Raw genomic sequence first — 25570 nt, 5'->3', positions numbered from 1 at the left:
GCTTCTGACTACTGTGAGAACGTGAATTATGTGATTTTTTTTTAAACCAGTTGAGTAAGAAAGAAAAAAAAAGCCATGCTATCAACCAGGATTCTTTTTCTTTTCCTTTTTTTGAGTTTCTCCCATGAACTACCACTATCAGTATAAATTGATGGCAACAAATGAAGAAATGTTTAAAGACAACCTCTCAACAGATTGTATCTCAGGTTAAATGCTAACTAATTATGTTTGTGTTGAGGGTTGTGGAGAGATCATTATAAGTATTTGTGTTACTGATCCTTCATTAGTTTTACAAAAGTACCTGTTTGACCAAAATTGAATAACAGGTTGGTGGGTAACAGCTATTGGCCAAAATGGTTGCAATCATGCATACAAGTTACAAAAACATTGTGTGTTAAAATATGTGGAAAAGTGCAATCCCTCAACCCTTATGATAAACATAGTTGATTTTCACATCGTTTTCTAATGAGCCTCTTGACTCTTGGTATTTCCAGCTATATCTGATTTTGAATCATTCAACAGTAGGAAAAAAAAGAGGCATATTTTCATTACTTGACAGTATGGGATAGGTGCAATTTATTCCATTGTCACGAACATAGAAGAAGCAATTCCATAGGTACCATAAACCTATTTTAGGTACCACAAGGTGTCTTTTTACACAGCTCATTTGAATACAGGTGTTCTGAGATGGGGTTTTCTATTTTAAAATTACCATATCAAAATAAATGTGCCTTATTTTTTTATAAGTCTTGTTAAATCTTTTGGTGTCCATATTACTGTTTGGGCAAGGGGGAATATGGGGAGGTTGGGACAAGGATAGGTACTTTCTATGATATCTAAATTGTGTAGAGTGCTGCGCGTCAAGCGGGAGCAGAGGAGATAACCTTCTGTTAAGTGATGACATTAGCACCAACGGCTTTCATTCCTGTGAAAGTGATGACAATGACAGGGCTTCGCATGCCAGCTCTAGTGACTGGACTCCAAGGCCGAGGATAGGTCCATATACTTTTGTTCAACAACATCTCATGATTGGCACAGATCCTTGAACAGTTCTTAAAGATTTACTACCAGAAACAGTTCCACCACCCAAACTAGATGACATGACATTGTGGCAGATTGTCATTAATATCCTTTCAGAACCACCGAAAAGGAAAAAAAGAAAAGCTATTAATACAATTGAAGATGCTGTGAAATTACTGCAAGAGTGAAAATAAATAATAGTTCTAACTGGAGCTGGGGTATCTGTTTCATGTGGAATACCTGACTTCAGGTCAAGAGATGGTATTTATGCTCGCCTTGCTGTTGACTTCCCAGATCTTCCAGATCCTCAAGTGATGTTTGATATTGAATATTTCAGAAAAGATCCAAGACCATTCTTCAGGTTTGCAAAGGAAATATGTCCTGGACAGTTCCAGCCATCTCTCTGTCATCAGTTCATAGCCTTATCAGATAAAGAAGGAAAACTACTTTGCAACTATACCCAGAATATAGATACCTTGGAACAAGTTGCAGGAATCCAAAGGATAATTCAGTGTCATGGTTCCTTTGCAACAGCATCTTGCTTGATTTGTAAATGTAAAGTTGACTGTGAAGCTGTATGAGGAGATATTTTTAATCAGGTGCCCACCTGATGATGAACCACTTGCTATCATGAAGCCAGAGATTGTCTTTTTTGGTGAAAATTTACCAGAACAGTTTCATAGAGCCATGAAGTATGACAAAGATGAAGTTGATCTCATTGTTATTGGGTCTTCCCTGAAAGTGAGACCAGTAGCACTAATTCCAAGGACTGGAGTCATGGCTGAGAGGGGGCAGCGAATGCCAGCCACGCACCGGAAGGTACTGGCCCCCCGACGAACACACTGGCTGCAGCGGAAGTCCATGGCGCTCCTGCCACCACACACAGGTGCTCAGGCCTCGGCGTCCAGCAGCCGGTGGGCTCAGTTCTGGGGCACAGCTACAACTTCTACTGTGATATTGAAGAACAATTGTGAGAAGAGAAGTCTTTGCATATTTCTGATCTCAGCAAGAAAGATTTGTGCCTCTCATCATGCACAGCAGCAATGGTATCCATCGGTGTCTTGTAGATGTTCTTTCAAGGCATACTACTGAGAATGTCCATTAATGGAATGTTGCTCCAAGAATGATGCAGGCAGGCTCAGCTGAAGAAGCCACGATGCAACCAGACTCATGGTCCCTAATATTGAAGATATTTGAAGTCTTTATATTCTGAGATGGTTCGTTATGCAGTGATAATTGAACCAGGATGCTGATTTCTATGAAGACATCAGGATCTGGGAGTGAGGGGAGGACAAGGAGCTGTGCTGCCTCCTCTTGGACATCAGAGAGCCCCTGTGATGGAGGCGTGGAAGCCACACCAGCCCCATGCCCAGGATCTTGCTATGTAGTTCAGGCTGGCCTTGCACACAGTATGTAGCTGAGGCTGACTTCAAATGCATATCCTTAGTCTCCTGGTGCTGGGATTACAAGCATCCTCCACCACATCTGGAAGCAGTTAATTTGCTGGCAACACGTGACCTGATACTTTCTTCCTGATAGACGCTGCTGCTCCCATCTGGCTGCACAGTCACGAAGGGTAAACAAGCCGTGCTCCGAAGGGACTGTTCTGTACAAGCTATCTTCTTCAGGTTCACCTCTTTGCAGATCCTGAAATCAAGATTTCAGTAGCTCAATATTGCTGGTATCAGGTTGATCTTCACATAGAAGAAATTTGTTATACAACTTTCTAGAGCAGGCCCAGGGACACCATAGCCACATAAAATCCTCAGATGTACTTCACAGTGCAAAACAGCAAAAAACTGGAGGTGCAGAGCCCCCCCCTCCAGTGCCGAGGAGGTGAGCTGTGTGGGTGCCAGCAGCACCACTCTCCCCCACCCCGTTGGCTGTGCTGAGACAGTATTTGGATCCACAGCACAGAGGTGCAGGGCGTCATAAAGGACATTGTTCTGAGCTCCAGAAGACAGAGCAGAAGTGAGCATCAGAAAGAGGGCCTCTCTCAGGCTCCTTGATGAAAATGGAAGCCCATTGGAAAAGTGAAGAAAATCTCTCCAATAAAGGCACCCCAGACCACTGTAGTTGCACACTGAATCAGGCAGGATGGTGTGTGACTGCAGTCCCAGCAAGCTGGACAGCTGAGGTAAGAAGGTCACATGGTGGAGTCCAGGCCGACCAATTTGCTAAGTTAGTGAGACCCTTAGTGGGTATCTGGAGTAAAATGTCTGAGCATAGAGTTCACTGAGGAGATGCAGAGTACAAGCACCAGTAATGCAAAAGTGAAAAACTAACAGATAGATGAGAAATAGAAAAAAATATTCATAGATACTTAGATAAAAATAAAATAAGTGGCCACTGATTTATTTAGTATGAAAAAAAAAATGGCTGTCACGGGTGGAGACAGGTGCAGAAGTCCCCACAGTCCTGGGCCTGACTCTCCTGATGACGCAGAAGGTTGTGGAAGAATCAGATAGAGACCGAAAGCATAGAAGCAAAGTTGTACTTTTATTGAGCCAAGCATGCAAGAGTACAGCTGCCTTCTCACAGAGAGACAGGCAGGGGTGCCTGAAACAGAGCCACCGTTGCAGGGGGGCTCAAGATGCTGGTTTTGTAGTAGTTGGGGCCTATCCTGCCTCTGGGCTGAGGGAGCCCCTACTTGATTGGTTAATGATTAACTTAGCTCATTACTAGGGACAAGAAGGAAGGGTCTTTTCATGGCCCTTTACATCTTAGGGCCAAGGTTCTTTTTCCTTTTGATCTTAGCAAACCAAGCTTTGCAGGGTACAGCATGAAGAGGAAGTGTATCCTCAGCAGACTGTCAGCTTTTTATGGGTGGTTAAGCCTGTTCTGCCAGCTATCTGAAGTCCTTTGGGGAGGGGCTCATCTCTCTCTGCCTAGGGGGTCTCTATACCTACAGGGCTATAGGCTTTTCTATTACATGGAGACTCAGGTTATGGAACCCCAAGACATGAGGTCACTTCCTTGGCAACATCTCCAAACAGAACTTGGAACTCTTGCTAACGGGTGTCACAATCGTGTAACTGCCGTCTCCCAAGCTCACTTGGCCAGAGACGGTCAACAGCGAACATGCTGAGCTGCTTCTCCACTTCGAAAGGCCGCAGCCTCAAGACCCCAGGTAGAGACAGTATCTGTGAAAGATTAAGATGGCTGACTCCACCCAGACACCACAGGCCACACTGCAGCAGCCACAGGACTGTCACAGACACCCCAGGGATGGTCTCCCTGGGAGTGACCACCAGTGACCTAACACAATCAAGTTACCCCAGTGAAGGCTCCCTAAGCCCAAATACCAATGGCACAGAAACTGGGAAGAGCATGGGGCAAGTATCACCAGGCCCAGAAACACCCAGTAGCTCTGGGAAGGCCTCCCCAGAGCCGGGCACAGAAAACCTAGAGAGTCACAGTCCAGAGGGGGAGACCGAAGTCACAGCCACCAGCCGAGAGACACTGAGAAGCCTGGTGTACATCCATCTAGGCCTGGCTGCCACTATTGGAAACAACTTCACAAGGAGCCTTGCAGGATTCCGGCCAGTGTGATCCCTGCAGACAGGCCACTCTCGTTCTCTTGAGCTCTGCCTGCCTGTTTCCCTCGGCAGCCAACTCATCTATGGTCCCTTCTTCCCAGGCACCTCCACCACCCACACCTCTACCCGATCAGCCCTGATTTTGGGAAGGGACATCCTGACAAGATCACTTGAGAATTCCATCCCCTTTGAGGGCCTGTGTGATAAAGATCAAGTTGTGTGGTGTTTGGACAATAAACATCTTTTCACCACACACTGGGTAGAGAAGGGAGGAGACCCAGACACTGTGTCACCTCAGTTGGAGTTAGAAGAGGTCATTAGGGTTTCTAAGCTAAAGAAAGATTCTGAGCTCTTAATTCATTCATCACCTTGTATACCAGAACATCCTAAAGTGCCTTGTCCAGGAGAAGAGAAATCCATCCACCACAGAGCTTCAGGCTGCTGGAGAAAGCTGTATTATGTGAATGGCCACACTTTTCAGGCCAAACACTTCAGCAGGTGAGCTCACTGTGCTGTCTGCACAGACTGTGTAGGGGGACTTGGCCACCAGATGTATAAGTGCACTGACTGTAAACTCCCAGTTCACAAGAAGTGCCACAAACTTGTCACAGTTGAATGTGGGCAGTGTTCTTTACCATCAGAGCCCACGATGCCAGTCGACTCATCATCCATGGCTTCAGACCCTGCACACACAGTGATCCCACATAACCTTTCAACTCATGAGGCTTTAGAACAAGTTGATGAAGAGAATGAGGCAGGGAACACCGGGGAAAGTGGCAAAGCTTCATTTGGCTTAGGGCTTGAGGACTTTGATTTGCTCTGCATGATTGGCAGAGGATGTTATGAGAAAGTACTGTTAGTCCAACAGAAAGAATCAAATTGTATGCAAGCAGTGAAAGTGAAAAAGGGTTTTCTAAACAAATACCCAAAAGAATGACTGGGTTGTCATCCTCACAGGGGCTTTGGTGATATTCAGGAGCATCCATTCTTTCAAAATGTGGACTGGGACATGATGGAACAAAAGCAGGTGGTGCCTCCATTTAAACCAAATATCTCAGGTAGCAGGTTCGGCTGCGCGGGGGCCCGTGCATCGGAGGAAGAATGTCGTGGTCAAGGTTTCACTGATGGGGTATGTCAAGGGAAACAGCTTTTCCAGTGTGATGAAGATTATGCAGGCCCAGTGGACACAATGCAGGTTGAACTCCTCCCTTTGGAAATAAACTCCAGAGTTTCTTTGAAGGTTGGAAAAACTATAGAATCTGGAACAGTTATATTCTGTGATGTTTTGCCAGGAATAGAGAGCTTAGGATATTTTGTTGGTGTGGACATGGATAACGCCATTGGCAACTGGGATGGAAAGTTTGATGGAGTACAGCTTTGTGGTTTTGCAAGTGTTGAAAGTACAATTCTCTTGCACATCAGTGATATCATCCCAGATAGCATGACACAGGAAAGGAGGCCTCCCAAACTTGCCTTTATGTCACGAGGTGTTGGGGACAAAGGTTCATCCAGCCATAATAAACCAAAGGCTACAGAATCTACCTCCGACCCTGGAAATAGAAATAGATCTGAATTATTTTGTACCTTAAATGGGTCACGTGACCTGGAAGTGGGCTCACTGGCTGAAGTGAAAGAGAATCCTCCTTTTTTTATGGGGTCATCCACTGGGTTGGTCAGCCACTGGGGCTCAATGAAGTGCTAGCTGGACTAGAACTGGAGGACGAATGCGCAGGCGGCACAGATGGAACCTTCAGGGGCACTCGATATTTCACCTGCGTGCCGAAGACGGCGCTGTTCGTGAAACTGAAAAGCTGCAGGCCAGACTCTAGGTTTGCGTTCCTGCAGCCTGTCTCCAATCAGTTTGAGCGTTGCAACTGCCTAGAATTTGGAGGCTATTTAAGTGAAGTGGTAGAAGAAAACACTCCAGCAAAAATGGAAAAAGAAGGTTTGGAGATAATGATTGGAAAGAAGAAAGGGATCCAGGGTCATTGCAATTCTTGTTACTTAGATTCAACCTTATTTTGCTTATTTGCTTTTAGTTCTGTTCTGGACACTGTATTACTTAGACCCAAAGAAAAGAATGATGTAGAGCATTACAGTGAAACACAAGAGCTACTGAGGACAGAAGTTGTTAATCCTCTGAGAATATATGGATATGTATGTGCCACAAAAATTATGCAACTGAGGAAAATACTTGAAAAAGTTGAACCTGCATCAGGATTTACCTGTGAAGAAAAAGATCCTGAAGAATTCTTAAATATCCTATTTCACCACATTTTAAGGGTAGAACCATTGTTAAAAATAAGATCAGCAGGTCAAAAAGTACAAGATTGTTACTTCCATTAAATTTTTACTGAAAAAAACGAGAAAGTTGGAGTTCCTACAATTCAGCAGTTATTAGAATGGTCGTTTATCTACAGTAACCTGAAATTTGCAGCAGCACCATCATGTCTGATTATTCAGATGCCTCGATTTGGAAAAGACTTTAGATTATTTTTTAAATTTTTTCCTTCTTTGGAATTAAATATAACAGATTTACTTGAAGATACTCCCAGGCAGTGCCGGATCTGCGGAGGGCTCGCCATGTATGAGTAAGAGGTATGATGATCCAGACATCTCAGCTGGAAAAATTAAGCAGTTTTGTAAAGCCTGCAACACTCAAGTCCACCTTCATCCCAAGAGGTTGAATCACAAATATAACCCAGTGTCACCCCCCAAAGATTTGCCTGACTGGGACCGGAGACACGGCTGCATCCCCTGCCAGAAGATGGATTTGTTTGCTGTTATCTGCATAGAAACGAGCCATTACGTTGCATTTGTAAAGTATGGGAAGGACGATTCTGCCTGGCTCTTTTTTGACTGTATGGCTGACCGGGATGGTGGTCAGAATGGCTTCAACATTCCCCAGGTGACCCCCTGCCTGAAAGTGGGCGAGTACCTGAAGATGTCTCCTGAGGACCTACACTCCTTGGACTCCAGGAGAATCTAAGGCTGTGCTCGCAGACTTCTCTGCAGTGCATATATGTGCATGTACCAGAGTCCGACCATGAGCTTATACAAGCAGTGGGTCATCCTGAGAGATAAAGAGACTGAACACAAAATCTCAGTGTTGCAATTGCCCAGAGCTGGCAGTTCTGTTCCACACCCATTGCCGGCAATAGGTATCTTTGTGTGGTGGCAATTCAGAAAAGGATTCCTATACTTCAAAACTAATTGCTTTTGTGTTACCGAAGTATTTAATAAGCATTTTGCACTCTAGAAACTATGTTTGTGTTGGTTTTTTAAGAAGTCTAAATGAAGTTAATTAATACCTGAAGCTTTAAGTTAACTGCATTGATTATATGATATTTTTGGAAGCATAAAATTTTAATTGTGACAGTTTAAACCCTCTTTTAGTCCACTGAAAATATAAATAAATGTTACTTCTTTCTGGAAAAAAAAAACCAAAAAAAACCCCTCAAATATCTCTGAGCGATTCGGTTTGGACAACTTTGATCCTGAATTTACTAATGAACCTGTCCAGCTGACCCCAGATGATAATGATGTCATGAGGGAGCTTGACGGATATGAATTTGCAGGTTTTGAGTATATCAATCATCTTATGATGTATGAAGAAGGGGTCTGATCCCCATTTTTCAACTATGCATTTTCCTTATGTTCCCATTTAATGCTTGGAAAAACTTGTTACCAGCCTAGATAGAATTAACCATTTCAGAGATGTCAGGAAGCGAATTTTAATTTATTGTTTTGAAGCTATATTTAGATGTAATACTTGATTCTTATAGTCTCTAGTAGAGAATATGGAATTTTTTGTTCATAGATTAGATTTTTATGAACTGATTTAAATAACAATGAGGCAATCACTTGTTAAACACACTTGTATATACATTCCATTTGTTGTTGGGACAAAATGTCTAATATTTTTTCTTTTTACTTATGATACAAGAAAACAGTTTTTCTTTTCAGTAAAATATCTTACCTATGCTAGTTTCTCTCCAACTACACTTTTGAAACTGACCACCTTTTGGGGTGAGTTTATGCAGTCTTCAGGAAAATCCAAAAAATACCAACAATTGTGACTAAAGACACATATACTTGTATCTTTTGTATATGAAGAAAATACAGTATGTGACTGCCAGCTTTGGAAAGGTAATAGTTCTCATGAAATGGGGCATCTGAAAAAGATTAAAAGATAATTTATTAAATGTTTATAGGGCCAGGGATTTGGCTCAGTGGTTTTGCTGCCTGCTGCACGAGTGTGAGGACCCGAGTTTGATCCCTGGTACCAAAAAAAAAAAAAATGTTTATAAGTTTTAAATTGTTCTGAATTTGAAACTAGATCATTAAAATTAAATTAAACTAAGATTGTACCATTATAACTTATTTACATTTAGATGATGATGGTTACCTTTCACATCCTTGGCATAAAAATGATACTGAAACAGAAGGATGATATATGGCATCCTAATTTTACTTAATGATCTAGTTTTAAATTCAGAATGATTTAAAATTTGTAAACATTTAAGAAATTATCTTTTTTTTTTTTTTGGTACCGGGGATCGAACTTGGGTCCTTGCGCTTCACCGCAGCGGGCCGTGAAGCCACTGAGCTGAATCCCCGGCCCTAAGAAATTATCTTTTAACCATTTTTAGATGCCCCAAAGCTTGTACTCATGTATTGTCTTTTTTTCATATAATTTAGTTTGAAACTAATGAAAACATAAAAGGAAAATGTTTATAGACATTCTCCTGTTCATTTCCAAGGCGTGTACGGTTCTCTTAATGCCTGGAACTTGTTTTAAAACAAAAAGTAGAATTTATTCACAACATAAACTTATAGAGAATTCTAACATGTCAGATATATGTTTAGGATTTTTCTTTTAAGTGTTGCTCTTTTCCGTAGGGCATTTCAGAGTGTAGAATAATCACCCAGGGTGTTTGTTTGCCATGTTTATTATTGAGCCCACATTAGAACTCTTTTGGACTTTTGAACCTCATTTTGAGAAACACTTTCTTCAGGATATTCTTTTGTCCTCCAGTTAAATAATAGAAAGTGTGTTTAAGATGTTACAAGCAGAAATTTACAACTTCATGAACATTTTTGAACAAACTACATGAATGACTTCATTAGATACCTTCCTTGTTCCCCTCAACAAAATCTTATCAGTTTTCTGCCAGTGATATCCAGATGATGAGCATTTTTCTTTGTTGAGGTTTTCATCATTATTCAGGGTGGTCTTTTGCTTTTCAGTTTTTTAAGTAATAAGATTAACTGTACATTTTACAGAGAACTGCATTACAAATATGTTTTCAATTATTTTTGTACTATTTAAGTGTTATGTCAGTTCTTTTCATGTCATACAGAAATTGTCTCAAAATACTCTTTAGGGGAATAAGTCACTTTGTAGTCCGAATGGATGACATTCTGGTGTTCTAAAAAAATTTATTTTGCATAATCCTGTAGTCAGATCATTTTATGCATATGCAGCTTGGGTTAAATTTCAAGTACTGTGTTCAGCACTGGTGTATTTACTGTATACGTTTGTTTTGTTTTGATTTCTGTCATGTAGAACACTGTGTTGGTCATCATAATGTAATCTGTGTTGTGTTCTTCTTTTTTCATGTTACAGCCTTTAAAAAACCATTTAATGTAAATTCAAAACAAAAAAACAGAAAAAAACCAAATCCTTAACTTACATTTTGACCTTAACATGTAGCAAGTACATACATTTGGAAACTTTTGATCGTTATCCATATTTTGCCATATATGAAATCTTGATGTAATGCAATTATCATTATATTAAAAAACAGTAATGTGTCAAAAAATAAATAAATAAATTGTGTAATTTTTGCCTGACAATGCTGGCCACATTCTGATCTGTTTCATTAAATTTATGGTGGTGTTACTCTAAACATTTTGACTATTTGAATGTACGAGATGTCAGAAAACAAAACAAGGAAGAAAAATATTGTTAATTAAAATATGCTGCTACCAAGGAAACCACAACTTGAAACAAGGATTTTGTAACATGCAAAACCCAGATACTGTTTCTGCTTCACAGTAGTTAACCATATTGGAGAGAGAATGCTTTAAAATAGACCCTGTTCTGAAATCTACTTACATGGAGCTCATCATAATGTATCTTATTAAATGTTTGTTCAGTCAATTCCAAACTTTTGTGTGTTCTAACCTCAAAGTGTTGTGTCAAGCCCATGTGCCATTACAGTACTTCTAATAAAATTTATCTGGGATCATTGTTTCCTTAATATTAAAATAACTGCAACATTAACAGCATTCCTAATATTCACTTTCAGCATAGAAAGGCTTCTTTGACTATGCAGTTTTGAAAAGTCATGTTATTAGATTTAGTAATAACTAACTTTAAACTTCCATTTACCTCTTGTCATTCTGACATCCATAGAAGTTAGGCCCATTTCTGTTCCATCGTGTAGTCTCATTATCATCTGGAGTGTTGCTCAAGATGCAGCTCCTAATATTATACTGTTATGTTAAATTTATAAAATCCTTTGCCTTTAATATTTAAGGAAACAATACCAGTGTTGGTAAAGAAATTACAAGAGGGTAATTTCATGCAATAAACATGTTTCTTTCCTCATTTTGGGGGGGAATAAACAACCAGGAAAAAGAACAACAACAAAAAATACTTCCTTTTTGTAGACATCTACAGATGTTAGGATTGCCAGAAGCAAATACCAGGAGTAAGGTCAGTATTTTTGTTGCATCTTAAATGTATATCTTCCTGTGGGAGTTTACTGTGTTCTGTGGTTAAGTGGATGTGCTTAATCACTCTGGAAATTCTGATCAAATGAAATAAACCTGATGCAATAACAGTGGTTTTGCCACTTCTGGGTGTTTGAGATGAATCGTGTCCCCTGTTAGTCCAGATTTTATTCAGTGTGTGTTGTCACCAGATATTCATAGGTGAAGCAGAAATTCTTTAACCAGCAAGTTTCTGCTTTTCAAGGTTATTTTTAGAATACTTCGTCAGGGAAATGAAGAGAGGATGCTTTTGCTTTGGGTTGTGGTCAAGAGCTGACTGAATAATTTAAGTGTCTCCAGTCCACGAGAAAACCATGTCCTTCGACTGTGATCTCAGTGGCATATTTGGTTAGGTTTTATCACATTTCTTGTCAGATGTTCAGTTGACCAAGCAGTTCACTGCTTTTTCTCCCTCACCCCCTCACTGCTTTGAAATTTTAATTTGCAGTTATTACTGCGTTGTTCAAGAACTTAGCATCCTTGTTTTCTGCAAGTACTGATTAAAATAAAATACTGTAAAATATGTTGTAAAACATTGTAATTATCTTCCCATGTCTTTGTTGTACTTGCGTTGAAATGTTTTCACATTCCTTTGTCTAAAAGCAAATGTTTACTTTCATTTTGATTATTTTGCTCACCTTGAAATCAACAGGTTTTGATATTTTTTCTTGGAAGATTTTATATCTTTTTGGGAATATGTAATATAAGAACTCTAATAAAAGATAATCTTATCCTGTGCATGGTACTCTGGAGTAGTTCTTAATTCTCTTTTGTAAACATATATTAAAATGTTTATTAAAACCTAAACCAAGGATTAGGATGGAGTAGTGAGGACCTATTATTTGTTCCTTTGTGAATGAATTGCTCCTTCCTCAGCCCAGTTCTAAGTAGAAAAGTTCCTTCTAGAGAGCAGGTAGCAGAAGCACAGTGCTCAGATTTATCTGAGTTTGGGGCACTTAGGGGTTGGAGACTAGAAACCTGCCCAGCTGCTGTGCCCAGAGAGCATTTTTGAGCCGGTTAGGAGGAAGAGGGATTGTGGTCAGAGTCCATATATGGTATGAGCAGGACAAAGATAAGGAGAGGTATAAGAAAAGACATGTGGGTTGACCCAGAAGGTGAGGCAGGTGGGAAGATTGGAATCTGGAGGCAAGGCGTTTTCCCCAACCGCACTGGCCCCTGCTGGGAGACAGCTGTAGTGGCTTTAGGGGAATTCCTTCAAGCCTGGGAAGTGGGTGAGAGTGAAAGACAAATATCCTGGAGGTCCACACATGGAGTTAACTAGATGCCATCTGGGAAAGTTGGACATGTTTTATGTGACTTAGGGAGAAAATAATCAGTTTATAATGTGTATACACAGAAATGTTAAAAAATCTAGGGAAATTGATAAAAGTAAATTTCAATGGAAAATTCAGTAATGAAAACTAAAGTTTTTGGCTACATAAAATTTTGAGTATTAAAATACTACAATTGAATATTAAAATTGGCCAAGAAAAAGTTCAGGTGAGCATGTGATCATAATGCACCCTGCAAACTTGTGATATGAAACCAACTAAGGGCAATCATGATTTTGAATGGATGGATCAGAGTAAGAATTAGCAAGTACCATGTTGCTACCATGTGTCTAAGCACTACACAAGTCCCTTAAAAGGGGTTGTAATGGACAAACATTCATCAGTACAAACTGATGTAAGCAAAAATAGGAAATTGTCCCCAGTGACTCATGTTCAAAGGTAGAGAGCACTCCAGCTTCAGCTGTATCCATGTATGAGACGTCATCCAGGATCTGGCCTCATCTCGGCTTTGCTCTCACCCGAGTTGTCCTCGTTCTCAAAGTCTGCCCGTTTCATGGGAAAATGGCCACAGAAAAATGAAGACTTGCATCCACATCTTTAGAGACCACAGTGGAAAGGTCACTTTTGTCAATTTTTTTTCAGCACATGTTCTGTGATTGATGTCATTAGCTCTCATCTGGCTGATGTACTAATGATTGTGGCTAGGACACAGAGTATGTTAAACTGACTCACATGGGAAAATGGCTGAGAAGTACATTAGTGCCCCACCCCTAACTCAAGAAAAATGAGAAACCAGAGAAATAGAATTTGGATACTAGGATACTTTGGATGATAGGCAAAATGCAGTAGAAATATGTGACTGAGGAAAACCGGAGACATTCTAATTTTAAAGGAAGCAATGAGTTTTCTAACACACCTAGTTTAATTTTTAGGAAAAATCCTACTGAAAAGGTAAACGTAATTCTTGAAAGATTGATTTGATTTTAACAAGTAAAAACAGTATGTATACTCCCGTTAAAGACCAGAATAAGGAAAACATGGTAACATGTTTAGCACGACCTAGGGAATTAGAAATAGTTTCTTCTGTCTGAAGCAGAGCTGTCCAATAAAACTGTTTGATAAAGGATAATTTCCATATATACCTGTACTGTCCAGCATGGTAGCCACTAGCCACATGTGCCTCTTGAACACTTTATGGCTAATGCAGCTACGGAACTGAATTTTATCATAATTCAATTTAAATAGCAGCATGTGGTTACTGTACTAGAGCACCTGTCTGGAGTATGTGATGTGTGTAAGAGAGAAGAACATGTAATTGAAAATAAAAGTTGAAATTACAATTTGCTAGATATGTGCTACTTCACATGTGGTAGACCAGAAGTATTACCTGGAAACTTGTTGGAACCTTAGACTTCCAGAGTCTTCCCAAGAAGTAGTCTGTTTTCTTGCTGAACTTTTCTAAATAACTCTTAACAATTAAGTCATGAACTCTGCAGTCTCTGCTACCAGAAAAAAAAAAATCTGTCAACACTCAATTCCAAGCGACTGGTACCTATACCGCTGCCTTTGTCTCCTAACACCTTCCTACCTCTGGTCCTGCCCCTTTTAGTTTTGTTTTTTTTTTTTCCCCACACAAGCCAGAATAAGCTTCTAAAAGGAAATATAGAAAGCTTCTTCCATGTTTAAAATCCATTTCCTATTTCACCTGAAATAACATACAAACTTGTGCCACATTCCAAAAGCTCTATCTGCTCTGGTCCCTGTACATTATTGTATGTGTTTAAGAAATCCCTTCAATCCAAGCCAGTATGTTTTCTTCCATTCTCCTTCCTACTGTTGTGGAGGTTTGTGTAGCTCTCTAACATTACTCCTCTTAGGGGCTTCATTTCCTCTGCTTCTGAGGCTCTGCTCTCATTTCCCCGTGGCAGACTGTCCTTTGTTCTTCTGGTCTTGGCCCAGACGTCATCTCAAGAATCTCACTTGACCAGCCAACTTGTCACACCCACTTCTATTCCTTGTCCTTTACCCTGAAATATCTTCTGACCCTGCACCTTCCCTTCATAGTGGAGCCGAACCTGAAATACAGGTGGGAAGAAACTCTCATTAGAATGTAAGCCCCTCTGAGGGAAAGAGCCGCAGCCATCTTGTTCAGCATTATAGCCTCACCTTGAAATAGCAGGGGTTCAGGAAATATATGTCCAACAAATGAATGATAATATGTTTAACACATGTAAACACTGAGGCACAGAAATTAAAATTTCAGAATAAAAGGCTGCAAAATCCCTGACATTTTAATTGTATTTGTTTCTGATTTCTCTGTTCAAAATCCTCTCACAGCCAGAAATGAACATACAGTCATTTCAAACTGTATTCTTAACCCCTTTAAAGGACATTACCTGATGGAAGATACTGCCACTAACCGACCAAGGGCAGTGGCCCTTCCACCATCTTTTTTCTGAATAAAACTGATTTTTCAAGTATCAGGTAGCCATAAACCTCAGGGGGTGAATCTTGATTGGTCTGAATTGGTCCTGATAATTTACTTCTCCAGGCTAAGTCACTGATTTAGGAATTGGCACATGACACAATTCTGGCCAATGAGCTATCATAGGAAATTAGTTGGGGCTTCTGAGACTTTTCCTCTTAACAAGGGGAGAGCATCTTAGCCTCACATGGCATTGTTCAGAGGCAATATTGTAGAAGTATTGATGCTGGAGCTGTTGCAACCATTTTGCATCTTTGCAAGGCCATGCCTGAGAACAAAAGTCAACTGAATAAAGGTTGAGTAAAAATGAGTAGCATCCAGGTCTCTAATGACACTGAGCTGCTGAGTGAACCAACTCCAACCTTGATAAATGAAATAATAACTCACTTTACTTTTAAGTGATTTCAAGTTTAGTATTATGTTACAAAGAGCTAAAAACACTTAAACTGACCTTCTTGGGTTGTTACCACTGCCTCAGCACCACGTTCTTGTGTAGATGTGTGTATTTGAGTGACTAATACTTAGCTGTAAAGTCAGTTCCTTGGGCCTTTTACTTGGTTCTTTCTGTACTCACTACCTTGCACATTTTCCTAAAAAAATTTTAATAAAAACCTGCTTAATTTATTGTGTTGCAAGTAGGTTTTTTTTTTTTGGTGTTTTTTTTTAGCTTAAAAGGTTTTACATTATATGTGGGAAGAAGGGATTTTAAAAATGAGAAATTATCAAAGGTGTGGGTACCAGCAAGAAGCCTGAAATTGCAGTTACCTTGGCACATGCACTCAGTGGGTGTTTCAGTTCATATGCGGTGCCAAAGCAGCTGACTCCAGTGAGGACACACCCTTCCAAATGTCAAGGAAAAGCTGGAAGCTGAGAGGAAGAGGAAACGGGCTGGAGGTGGGCCCGAGTTGGTGGTGGCTGGCTTCCTTGAAGTGTGTCAACTAAATCTTTAAATATTCTTGGGACTTATCCATATAGATTTTTATTATTAAAAGACTATGTAAATTTCTGAATCTACAAAGCAGGGAAATTGAAGCAGTGCTATTTAAAAGGACACATTAAAGGCTTTATATAAAGCCCAGTGTACTTGGCTTTCAAACTCTACATTGCTTTCCAGTTTTTCTTTTTATTCACAGCTTAGCCTTGGGGCTCATTTTCTGGTCCCAGATCTACATGGTAGTATTAGCAAGATATGTCTTTTGGGTCTGGATGTGTGAAAATCTTTTCACTAAGCCAAAGAGACCCCTCGTGGTTGGCTTTGAAAGCATGAGCTGAAGTAAGAGATAAGCTTTTGTTCAGATCTGAAGCTCCCTTTCAGAGCAGAAGGCTCAGCACTTGCTGTTCTTTGGATTTCTCTGTCTTCTGCAGGCAAGGAAACCATTTCACACTGGCTGTTTGAGCGTGAGCTTACATGAAAAAAAATGGTTTGACTCACTCATTTATTGTGACTTCCTAAATGGATTTTCTAAGTGCAGTTAATAAGATTATTTTGAAGTTAAAAATCTATTTTCTTAAGTAAAATCTACAAATTCATCCTCATTGAATGTATGGGGTACCTTTGATGGAGCCTGAAAGCAATCAGTTTCAATTTTGCATTGTGCTTTTAATCAATAAACATTAGCTCCATTTGTCATTTTTGGCAGGGTACCTGTGCTGGGCGCCTGCTCTTTATCTAGCAGGACAGAAGGCCTAGAAGAGTTAAAGTGCCCTGAGATGTGAGAACAAGAGGGTCACACTGGTGGCACAAATGACAGGTGCTCTTGGAGAAGAGGAAGGAGACTCGGTCATCTGGAGGGATGAGGCAGGGAGGCATAGAGCCAGCAGGCTTCTCACTGAGCCTTGCAAATCACTTGCATCTCCAACTAGCTTGTTGGAGAGGAGAGTGGCTTGACACCCACAGCACAAAACCAAGAAATCTCATGTCTGCTCAAGTTTTGTGAAGAGGAATTATTGGAAGTTAGACTGGAAGTGTTTTTGTCTAAAGACTCTAATCTAGACTTGCACTCTATGATAAAATAGTACTGTACACATTAATTTGTAAAAACATTTAAGAAAATGAAAAGAGCATAGATGTAGTTTTCAGGAAATCTTATTATAACTGCACATAATCATTTAATAATTGTGAGGAAAAGGACATGTATATCTTTAAATTTTTTTCATTGTAGCCATGTGATACTTCATTAAGGCAGTTATGAAATGTAACCTTATATACAAGCCTACTGGGTACAGAATTCTTTAGTAATACAATGAAGCCTTATAAGTAAAATAGTTGGATCTAATCTAAGCTTGGAGAGAGCAATTTTACAAGGCATTAATGTAGCTTCTTTCATTACATCACAATCAATCTATTTCAAGGCCATCTCAAGGGTTTAATTTGTCAACCATAAACTCAGGAATATTTGTCACCAAGATAAGAGGTTAAAGAATTAATGAGAAACGTTACAATACTTTTAGCTTTAAAGGGTTCTATATTATTTTAAAGTTCAGTAGAACTTTATCATAATGCAATCCCTTGGGTCTATGTCACTGAAATGTAACGATGAGGCTTAATAATTCAGTAGTAATGACACTAGGTGAAAGACCAGACCACCTTCTCTCGAATCCCACCATTTGCATGATGGAAAGTGAGTTTCAGGAGTTTTAGCACAGACACAGGCTCCAGTTCTTATTGCTTTGACAAGCACAGATGTCTTAGTTACTTTCTCGTTGCTGGGACGAAATACCCAACACCCACAGTTAAAGGATAAAAGGCTTAACTATGGGTTAACAGTCCATATTTGGCTGGCTCCAAGGCAGGCTTGTGTGGTAGAAGGGCATCACAAAGGAGAAACAGTCCATGACAGGGCAGGCAAGAAGTACTACAATCGAAGTAGGAAGGTTATATCTCTAGGCCATGCCCACAGTAACCCACCCCCTCCCACCAGACTTCACCTCTCAACATAGCACCTAGCTACAAATCAGTGGACTAATCAAGTATCACACACTCATAATCGAATATCACACACACACATGATCCAGTTGCCTCCCAAAAGCTCACTTCTGAGCACATGAGACTTGCAGGGGTGGGTACATCTAGATATAAGCCATAATAACTGGGAAAGTAAAGCTCTTTGGAGAATAAAACATCAAATGAGAAAGAAAATGTAGGAGCGAGGCAGCACTGGCAAAAACGACTGGCCTTTGAAACACTGCACCTGGCTTCATTAAAGTCTCCAGAAATAAAATGAAAGCTGTTCAATATGTTAAAAGAAAACTACCTATTGGAGCACCTGCTAACAAGGAGCCAGGAGGCTACAGAAATTCAGAATTTCCTGAGTTCCAGATAGAAGGCAAACTGCTTCAGTCGTGCCTGAATTGGCTGTGTGATTGTGTTAGTCTCAGTTACCTGGAGAAGTTTGGAAAGGGGCTGGGGCTGATAGGCTCGTGTGAATCTTGATTTGTCTATTTTGGGGAAGGGGAAAGAAAGGATTGCTGTACGTTGATTTCCTTTTTCAAAGTCATGGTAAAAAGTCAAATAGAGTAATGGCAATAATAGCCAACAACTTTTGTGTCATGTGTTAGGCACAGCACATATATGGCATAACTTCTATCATTTAATCCTCATAGTCACTCTATAAAGGATATACTATTTTTACACTCATTTTACAGAGCAAGAAAATGAAGGTAGATCAAGTTGAACTCCAACTTTGGTCTCTCTAACAGTCTGAAAGCTATACAGTCTACAGGCCCAAACTACTCATTTTTAAAAATAAACATTTATTGGAACACAGTGGCACCATTTGTTTTCAAATTTTCTAAGGCTACAAAGGCAGAGTTAAGTCATTTTGATAGACATAGTGCTTGCAAAGCTGAAAAATTTACAGAAAAAAATTGTTGACATCTTATCATGACTGTAGAGTCAAGGTTCTTAACACTATTCTTCCACCTCAGATGGAATCAGAGTTGTCACTTCCAGTAATATTTTAATTATAAAAGAGAATGGGAATGAGGCAGCAGTAATGGAAAGAGCAATAGATTGGCATCTGGCAATCTGGATTCTAGTCTGAATTCTGCCAAAAGTTGCTATAGGGCCTTGAACAAGTCACTCCATCTCCTAAAAAATTTTTTTTCTAGTCTACTAATTAAAGCCATTCTGCCAAGTTTCCAAATTAGAAGGTTTCCTAAACACTTTTTCTGGTTTGTGAAAAATTGTTTTAGCAGACGAAATAAAGTGTATTTTAACTGATTCTCCATGACAACACTTACAGCTATTTCCAAATAACCTTTTGAAATCCTACTTCTCCGTGTTTTGGTTGTGACACCTTTGGGTGTTTGAGGCTTGGAATAGAATGATCTGCTTAATGCAAATTCTCATTTTGTTTTGCTTTATTTTTGTAAATGCCAGTATTTCCGCCCCCTGAAACAACCTAAGCTTGATAAAAACATACTTGAAGCTTCCTCGGGGAAAGTTGAAGACCCTATTTGAAGGTTAGTATGAAAAATCCTCAAAGGTTGATGTGAAAATAGCTGAGTTTCAGCCTATGAAACAGCACCCTAAGCTCACGAACACTGTGGGCTCCTGACCAGCGGCACAGGGATCTCTGAAACAGGAAGTTCTCTTCCATTATAAGACTGAGATGAGAAGTCATTTTAGATCAAAAGAAATTTTAGTCTTTGGCCACTTGTGTTTAAAAAATCAGTCATAGTATAGCTTTGCCCTGAACGACTAGGGAGAAGGATTGTTTAGGAAGAAATTTAGATTTCACTGCCAGGAGTGCCTGAGCCATGCCTCACACTGCAGTGGATGTGATAGGAAGGATGGCAGTGGGACCTTTACCTTCTACAACGCATCATGGTGGCTGGAAATAAAAAGTGTGTGTTAGTTTGATGAAGCTATCTTGAGTGTTTTCTATTGGAACATGAAGATTTGGAGTGGGAGCAGGAAGGAGGTAATTGAATATGTATCTTTTTTTAAAATACAACTTTAGTCAAGTTTGAATCTGAGAGAAGCTATGTGTATATTTTAGGAACAGCAAAATTTCAGAACTCTAAGCCCATGATTTTGAGAATGAGCTTCCATTCAGCTAATAGCAGCTGTGGCTAGTTAGGTCTCAAGGTGATAAAGCAGCACAAGTACGGAGCCTGCTTTGCATTTACTTCCTCCTATGACCTGAGAGACCTGAAGTGGGTTGAACGGTGGCTCCCAAAAGGATGTCCAATTCCTAATTCCTAGAACCTGTAAATGTTACCTTATTTGGAATCAGGGCCTTTACACAAGTAAAGTTACAGAGCTAGGAATGACATCATCCTGGACTATCTGGGCAGGCCCTTAAATTCACTGACGAATATGACACAAAATAGGAAAAGACACAGGTAACAGAAGGCAACGACACTATTGGGGCAGAAATGAAAGCAACGTGGCTACAAGTCAAGGAGTACAAGCACTACCAGAAATTGGAAGAGGCCAGGCAGATTTCTTTGGATCTTTCAGAGTGTGTCCTTGCTGACACCTTGATTTCAAACCTCTGGCATCCAGAGCTGTGAGAGAGTAAGTTTCCATTGTTTAGAGGTATCTTTCATTACAGTAGCCTCAGGAAATTAATATAACACTAAAAATGTCTCCCCTCAATCCATCCATGGCCATGTGGAGAATGAGGGACCGATGTATTCTGGTCCTGCTGAAGAACAAAGGGAAGAGGCGTTTTGCTAATTCCTGACGGAGGCATGAGCCAAGGTACTGGAGGCAAAAAGCTGGATGAGAACTTCAGTATTTGATTCATTTTGTGGGATGATTTATCCACTGGCAGTTTGGAACACTACTTGGAATAAAAACAAGAGGATGTTTTCAGTGATTTGCCTCCATTTATAAGAGACACTACTCATCTAGTTTGAGTCAATTTGAGTAAAGTCTTCTCAAGATGAAATCACTGGATACTTGTCACTAATGGGGAATATGAATAATTTTTACTTGTCAGTAACTTAATTTTTAGAGCACTTTAAATATGTAGATCAATTTTTTCTCTCTAGTCTCACAATAACTTTGTGAAGTGAGTCAGACAGGTATGATTATGAATCTTTTAAACCTGTGCAGCTTAAAGCCAGGGAACTAATGAAGAAAGCCAGATTGCAAGATAATTTTTCCTGATTCAATGCTCTGCTTATTGGCTTACTCTTTAGGGAATGACTGAGTGGATTCAACAGAGAGTTGACAAATCGAAACTATATTTACCTGGAAAATGTCCTTACATGAGAAGAGCAAAAAATAAAAATGAAGAAAAATAGAGATATATTCTCACACATACCAAAATACATCTATATTGTGCATATATATGTATAGTATATACATATATGTGTATATATCCTACATAGAACATGATAAAGATTGCATTTTACATTGGCAGTAAAAAGGTGATCATTCAATAAATAAAAGTCTTGATGAGAAAAATTGTGTGTCTGCCTCAAATAGATGAAAAAATGTGCACCAAATGATTTGTACATTAAAGATTCACTGACAAATACAGACTATAAATACAATAGAAAAGATATGAAAATTATTTTAATCATTGAAGAATAAAGAAGGACTTTCTGTGCATTCTATGAATTGAGGAGCTTTAAATAAAAATAAATTTGGTTATCAAAATTGAAAATAGTTGTCAAGGGTCGGGGATTTAGCTCAGTGGTTCTGCTGCCTGCCTTGCAAGCGTAAGGTCCTGAGTTCAATCCTCGGTCCAAAAAAAAAAGAAAATAGTTGTCAAATATCCAATAACATTAAAAACCAAAATAATATAGGGTGAATATTTGCAATGCATATGTTATTTAATAATTTATTCTACTAACATTTTTGGGAAACCAGCTATGTACCCAACACTGCAGTCAGTGCTGGAAGCAAAATACAATAAGACAAGTAGTGTCAATTCCATGGAATTTATGATCTTGTAAATGAGGGACCTATATTGAACAAATACTTTTGAGTATAACGAATATTGCAAAGGTTCAATCTAGATGTCATGGGAACATATGATGTGGGTGACTGAAGAAAATGTAACATCTTTATAAGGAAATGAAAATCTATGAGAAATATATTAACATTAAAAATTGATAAAATATATGTACTAGAAAATCCTCAATAAAGAAATATAGTTCATCAATAGACATATGAGATGTTTATCTTCATTAATAACAGAAGATATGCAAAGCAAAATACTATAGTATTTTACCTATTGGACTATTAAAAAATAGAATAAGTAGCCATAAAAAGTGCTAGTGATCAGATGTAGGAAAATGGACACTCATATTTTCGTAGGAGTAAAAATTATAGAAAATCCGATGCTACATATCAACATATTTAATTGAAAAGTCTGTTCCTCTATTGAATTTTTTATGGACTGAATGTTTGTGTCCCTTCAAATTTCATATGTGAGAACACTAATTCCAATGTGCTATTTAGAGATGGGTCTTTGGGAGTGAATTATGGTTAAATGAAGTCATGACAGTGGGATCATTAGGATGGGACTAGTGCCTTTATAAGAAGAGATATCAGAGTTTTCCTTCCCCATACTCTTAAGCTCCCCACCACATGAGGACTCATGGAAAATTTGGCTTCTGTGTTACAGAAAATGGGCTCTCACAAACTGCTAATAGGCAGGCTTCTTGGTCTTAAATTTCCAGTCTACAAAACCATAAGAAATGAATTTATGTTTTTTAAGCCATCAATCTATAGTATTTTGTTGTGGTGGTCTGCTCAGATATTGTATGTGTATGTATTCAAAAGCAATTAAGAGAAGTGAGACAAAATGTAAACACATCTACATCAATCAGAATATTGTATTAGGTATTGGCATACTATTAGACCCTGGCCAAAGCCAGCCCATTGCCTATCTTTGAAAATAAATTATTATTGGAACATAGTCTTATTTATTTGTTTATATAGTTCCTGGCTGTTTTACTACTACAAAAATAGAATTGAATAATTGCAATAGAGACTACATGACCTGAAAAGCATAAAACACTTATTATTTGACTCTTTATAGAAAATTTGTCAACCCTTTTTATATAGAGTAGATTAAAATGGCAAGAAAACGTACTTGAATATTAATTATATTTAACTAAAATTATTATATATCCATAAGGTCAAAATATTACACAACACTTAGTAAAGTATATTGTTACATAAAGACATGGAAATATTTGTTAAGATATTTTGATAAATGAGAATTATAGCTCAATATGCATATATATATACATATATATTTGCTACAACTTACAAAATTTTAAAGTGCTATGCTAAGTCCTTAATGTTATTTATTTATTTAATTTATTTTTTTCTTGTGGTACTGGGGATTGAATCCAGGGCCCTGTGTATCTAATTTACTTCATATAACATTCATATGTGTTAGGTAGTGTTATTACTTCCATTTTATAGGTAAGAAATTGAGGGTTAAGAAGCTAATTTGCTAAGTCCTACAGATAGTAAATGGCAAAACTGGAATGTGAGTCCATACTTTCAACCACTATACTCTGCATAAATGCACAGATAGAACAAATGCCAACAGTTATTATTTTAGGAGTAGAAAAGGGATTTGGGCATAGAATTATAGAGGCCTTTAATTTCTTGATGTCATTTATTGCCTTGTGACATGTGATTAATTTTAAAAATTTGGAGATTTTTCCATTTGGGAAGAAAAATGATGTAGGAGATAATTACATAATCTTTGCCCATCTCTAAGCCAACAGTAAATTCTAATACTACCACAATTATGCAAAATACTTTGAAACCTGCCATTTAAGATCATTTCCTAATCATTTAATTAAGCTGTTACTAGAAAATCTATTCAATTTATAAATGAAGGAAAGAAAGCTTAACATCAATTATTTTTCTAGGAAACTTGTAAGACAGAGAAAACTGTAAAATCTCAAAGCCTGGGGAGACTGCTATGGATTTCCCCATTTTGGATTATTCAAGGAAATAAGATTTTCCTGCCATGCCATTTGACAGGCATAGTTATGGCCTGGTGGAAATAGATTCACATTGAAAATGCATTACATTATAGTAAAATAAAGGTCTGTACATAAATTTTGGCTCTGTCTTTTTCCTAGCTAGGTCATGAAATAACAAACATGGTATTTACCCCCTTGAAATCTTACTTAATATTTAAAATGGAGACTTAGTCTTTAACTTTCTGAGTCTACATTAAATCTTTTGATATATCCAGCACTTAGTAGGTGCTTTATAAACGTTGGCTATACCTAGAGATATACAGTTTCCACTCTCGAGTAGAGAGTTAAATTGGTCATGTCAGATTTTTCTGTCCTTAGTTACACAGTCCAGAAGGAGAGTGGTTTTCTCCCACTCACTAGCACCAGCCAGCAACAGCACCATCCGGACTGGATGTTCATCACTATGGTAACAACCGTGGTCTCCCTGCTTCCTGCTCAGTATTTATTCTCCCATTTTCCTCCTTTCCTCCAAGCCAGGCTCAGCTTTGAGACTCCTGCACTGAAGTTTTTTTGAAAAATAGAAAAATTATAGCAAATGGTTATTATACATAATCTTTTCCCTTGATGTAAGATACCACTATAAGCTACATGTTTTTTATAAAAGTACTCTAACTAAATAAGGTATTTCCCCTGTTGGATGGAAATGCAGCAGGCAAGATTTTTGATACTGGATTCTCATGAATTTGCTTGCTAATCTTTGGAGTCCTAATGCCTGGGGCATTCCCAGGGAGGGACAAAAGACACAGCTGTAGGAATGCAATCAGTGGATATGAAGGTACACATTTTTTGGAACAGAAGGTTGACATAGCTGAAGAGTGGGAAATAAAATTAAAGTGCTAGATTGGGGCCACACTGTGAAAGAATTGATACTACTAATGTTGTCTGACTCCTAAGAAGTTACCTTTCCTCAATGTAAAAATTCCTCTGTAATGATTTGTAAGGCCCAATACTCCCTTATGTTTCTGTGATTCTAGTATCTACAAAAGACCCAAAAGTTATGAAACTCAAAAATACTCAGTATTTAAGTAGTTTACCATCTATATCCCTAGATGCAATGGTTACATTTGCATAAATTATTATTTTAGATTCAAATTTCCCAAAGGTAGACATATCTAGATTGCTATTTTACAGTAATCACATTTTTGCAAATATTAAGCTGACATTTTTCATTCCCAGAAATCATGGTGCTGTGTGACTCTGAACTTATTAAATCAGTGAACCTCATCATTTCAGAGGAAGTTGTAAAAGGGAAGTTATTTTTTGGCTGTCAGTAAAAAACCATATTTTTAAAAATTCACAGTAAGACCATAGTAATGAAATACAGGCTTTGTTGAGAAAGGGAAAGTGTTGTTTAAATTTGCCAAAATTCCTCTTACAAGCCAAGTGCTAAGCCTAGGGAATCTGGATCACTAAAATTTTACTATTAGCCAAGTGTAGAGAGGACTGACACATGCTGCTAGGAAAAACCCCACCCAAGTATC

General features: G+C 38.6%; 1 pseudogene across 1 annotated transcript; it reads left to right on the top strand.

Moving 5' to 3' along the window:
* The first annotated feature begins 3310 nt into the window (after nucleotides 1-3310).
* LOC101697945 (ubiquitin carboxyl-terminal hydrolase CYLD pseudogene) lies at nucleotides 3311-12077 on the top strand (annotated as a pseudogene). Its single transcript, XR_015438924.1, has one exon. The product of XR_015438924.1 is annotated as a ubiquitin carboxyl-terminal hydrolase CYLD pseudogene (transcript).
* Nucleotides 12078-25570: the final 13493 nt, after the last annotated feature.

This window comes from Heterocephalus glaber, unplaced genomic scaffold, assembly GCF_053883595.1.
Source record: "Heterocephalus glaber isolate CG9 unplaced genomic scaffold, H.glaber_assembly_v1.0 deba00001465, whole genome shotgun sequence".
NCBI classification, from domain to species: domain Eukaryota; kingdom Metazoa; phylum Chordata; class Mammalia; order Rodentia; family Bathyergidae; genus Heterocephalus; species Heterocephalus glaber.
The sequence above is the reverse complement of the archived record's forward strand: the minus strand, read 5'-3'. Positions and strand labels throughout refer to the sequence as shown.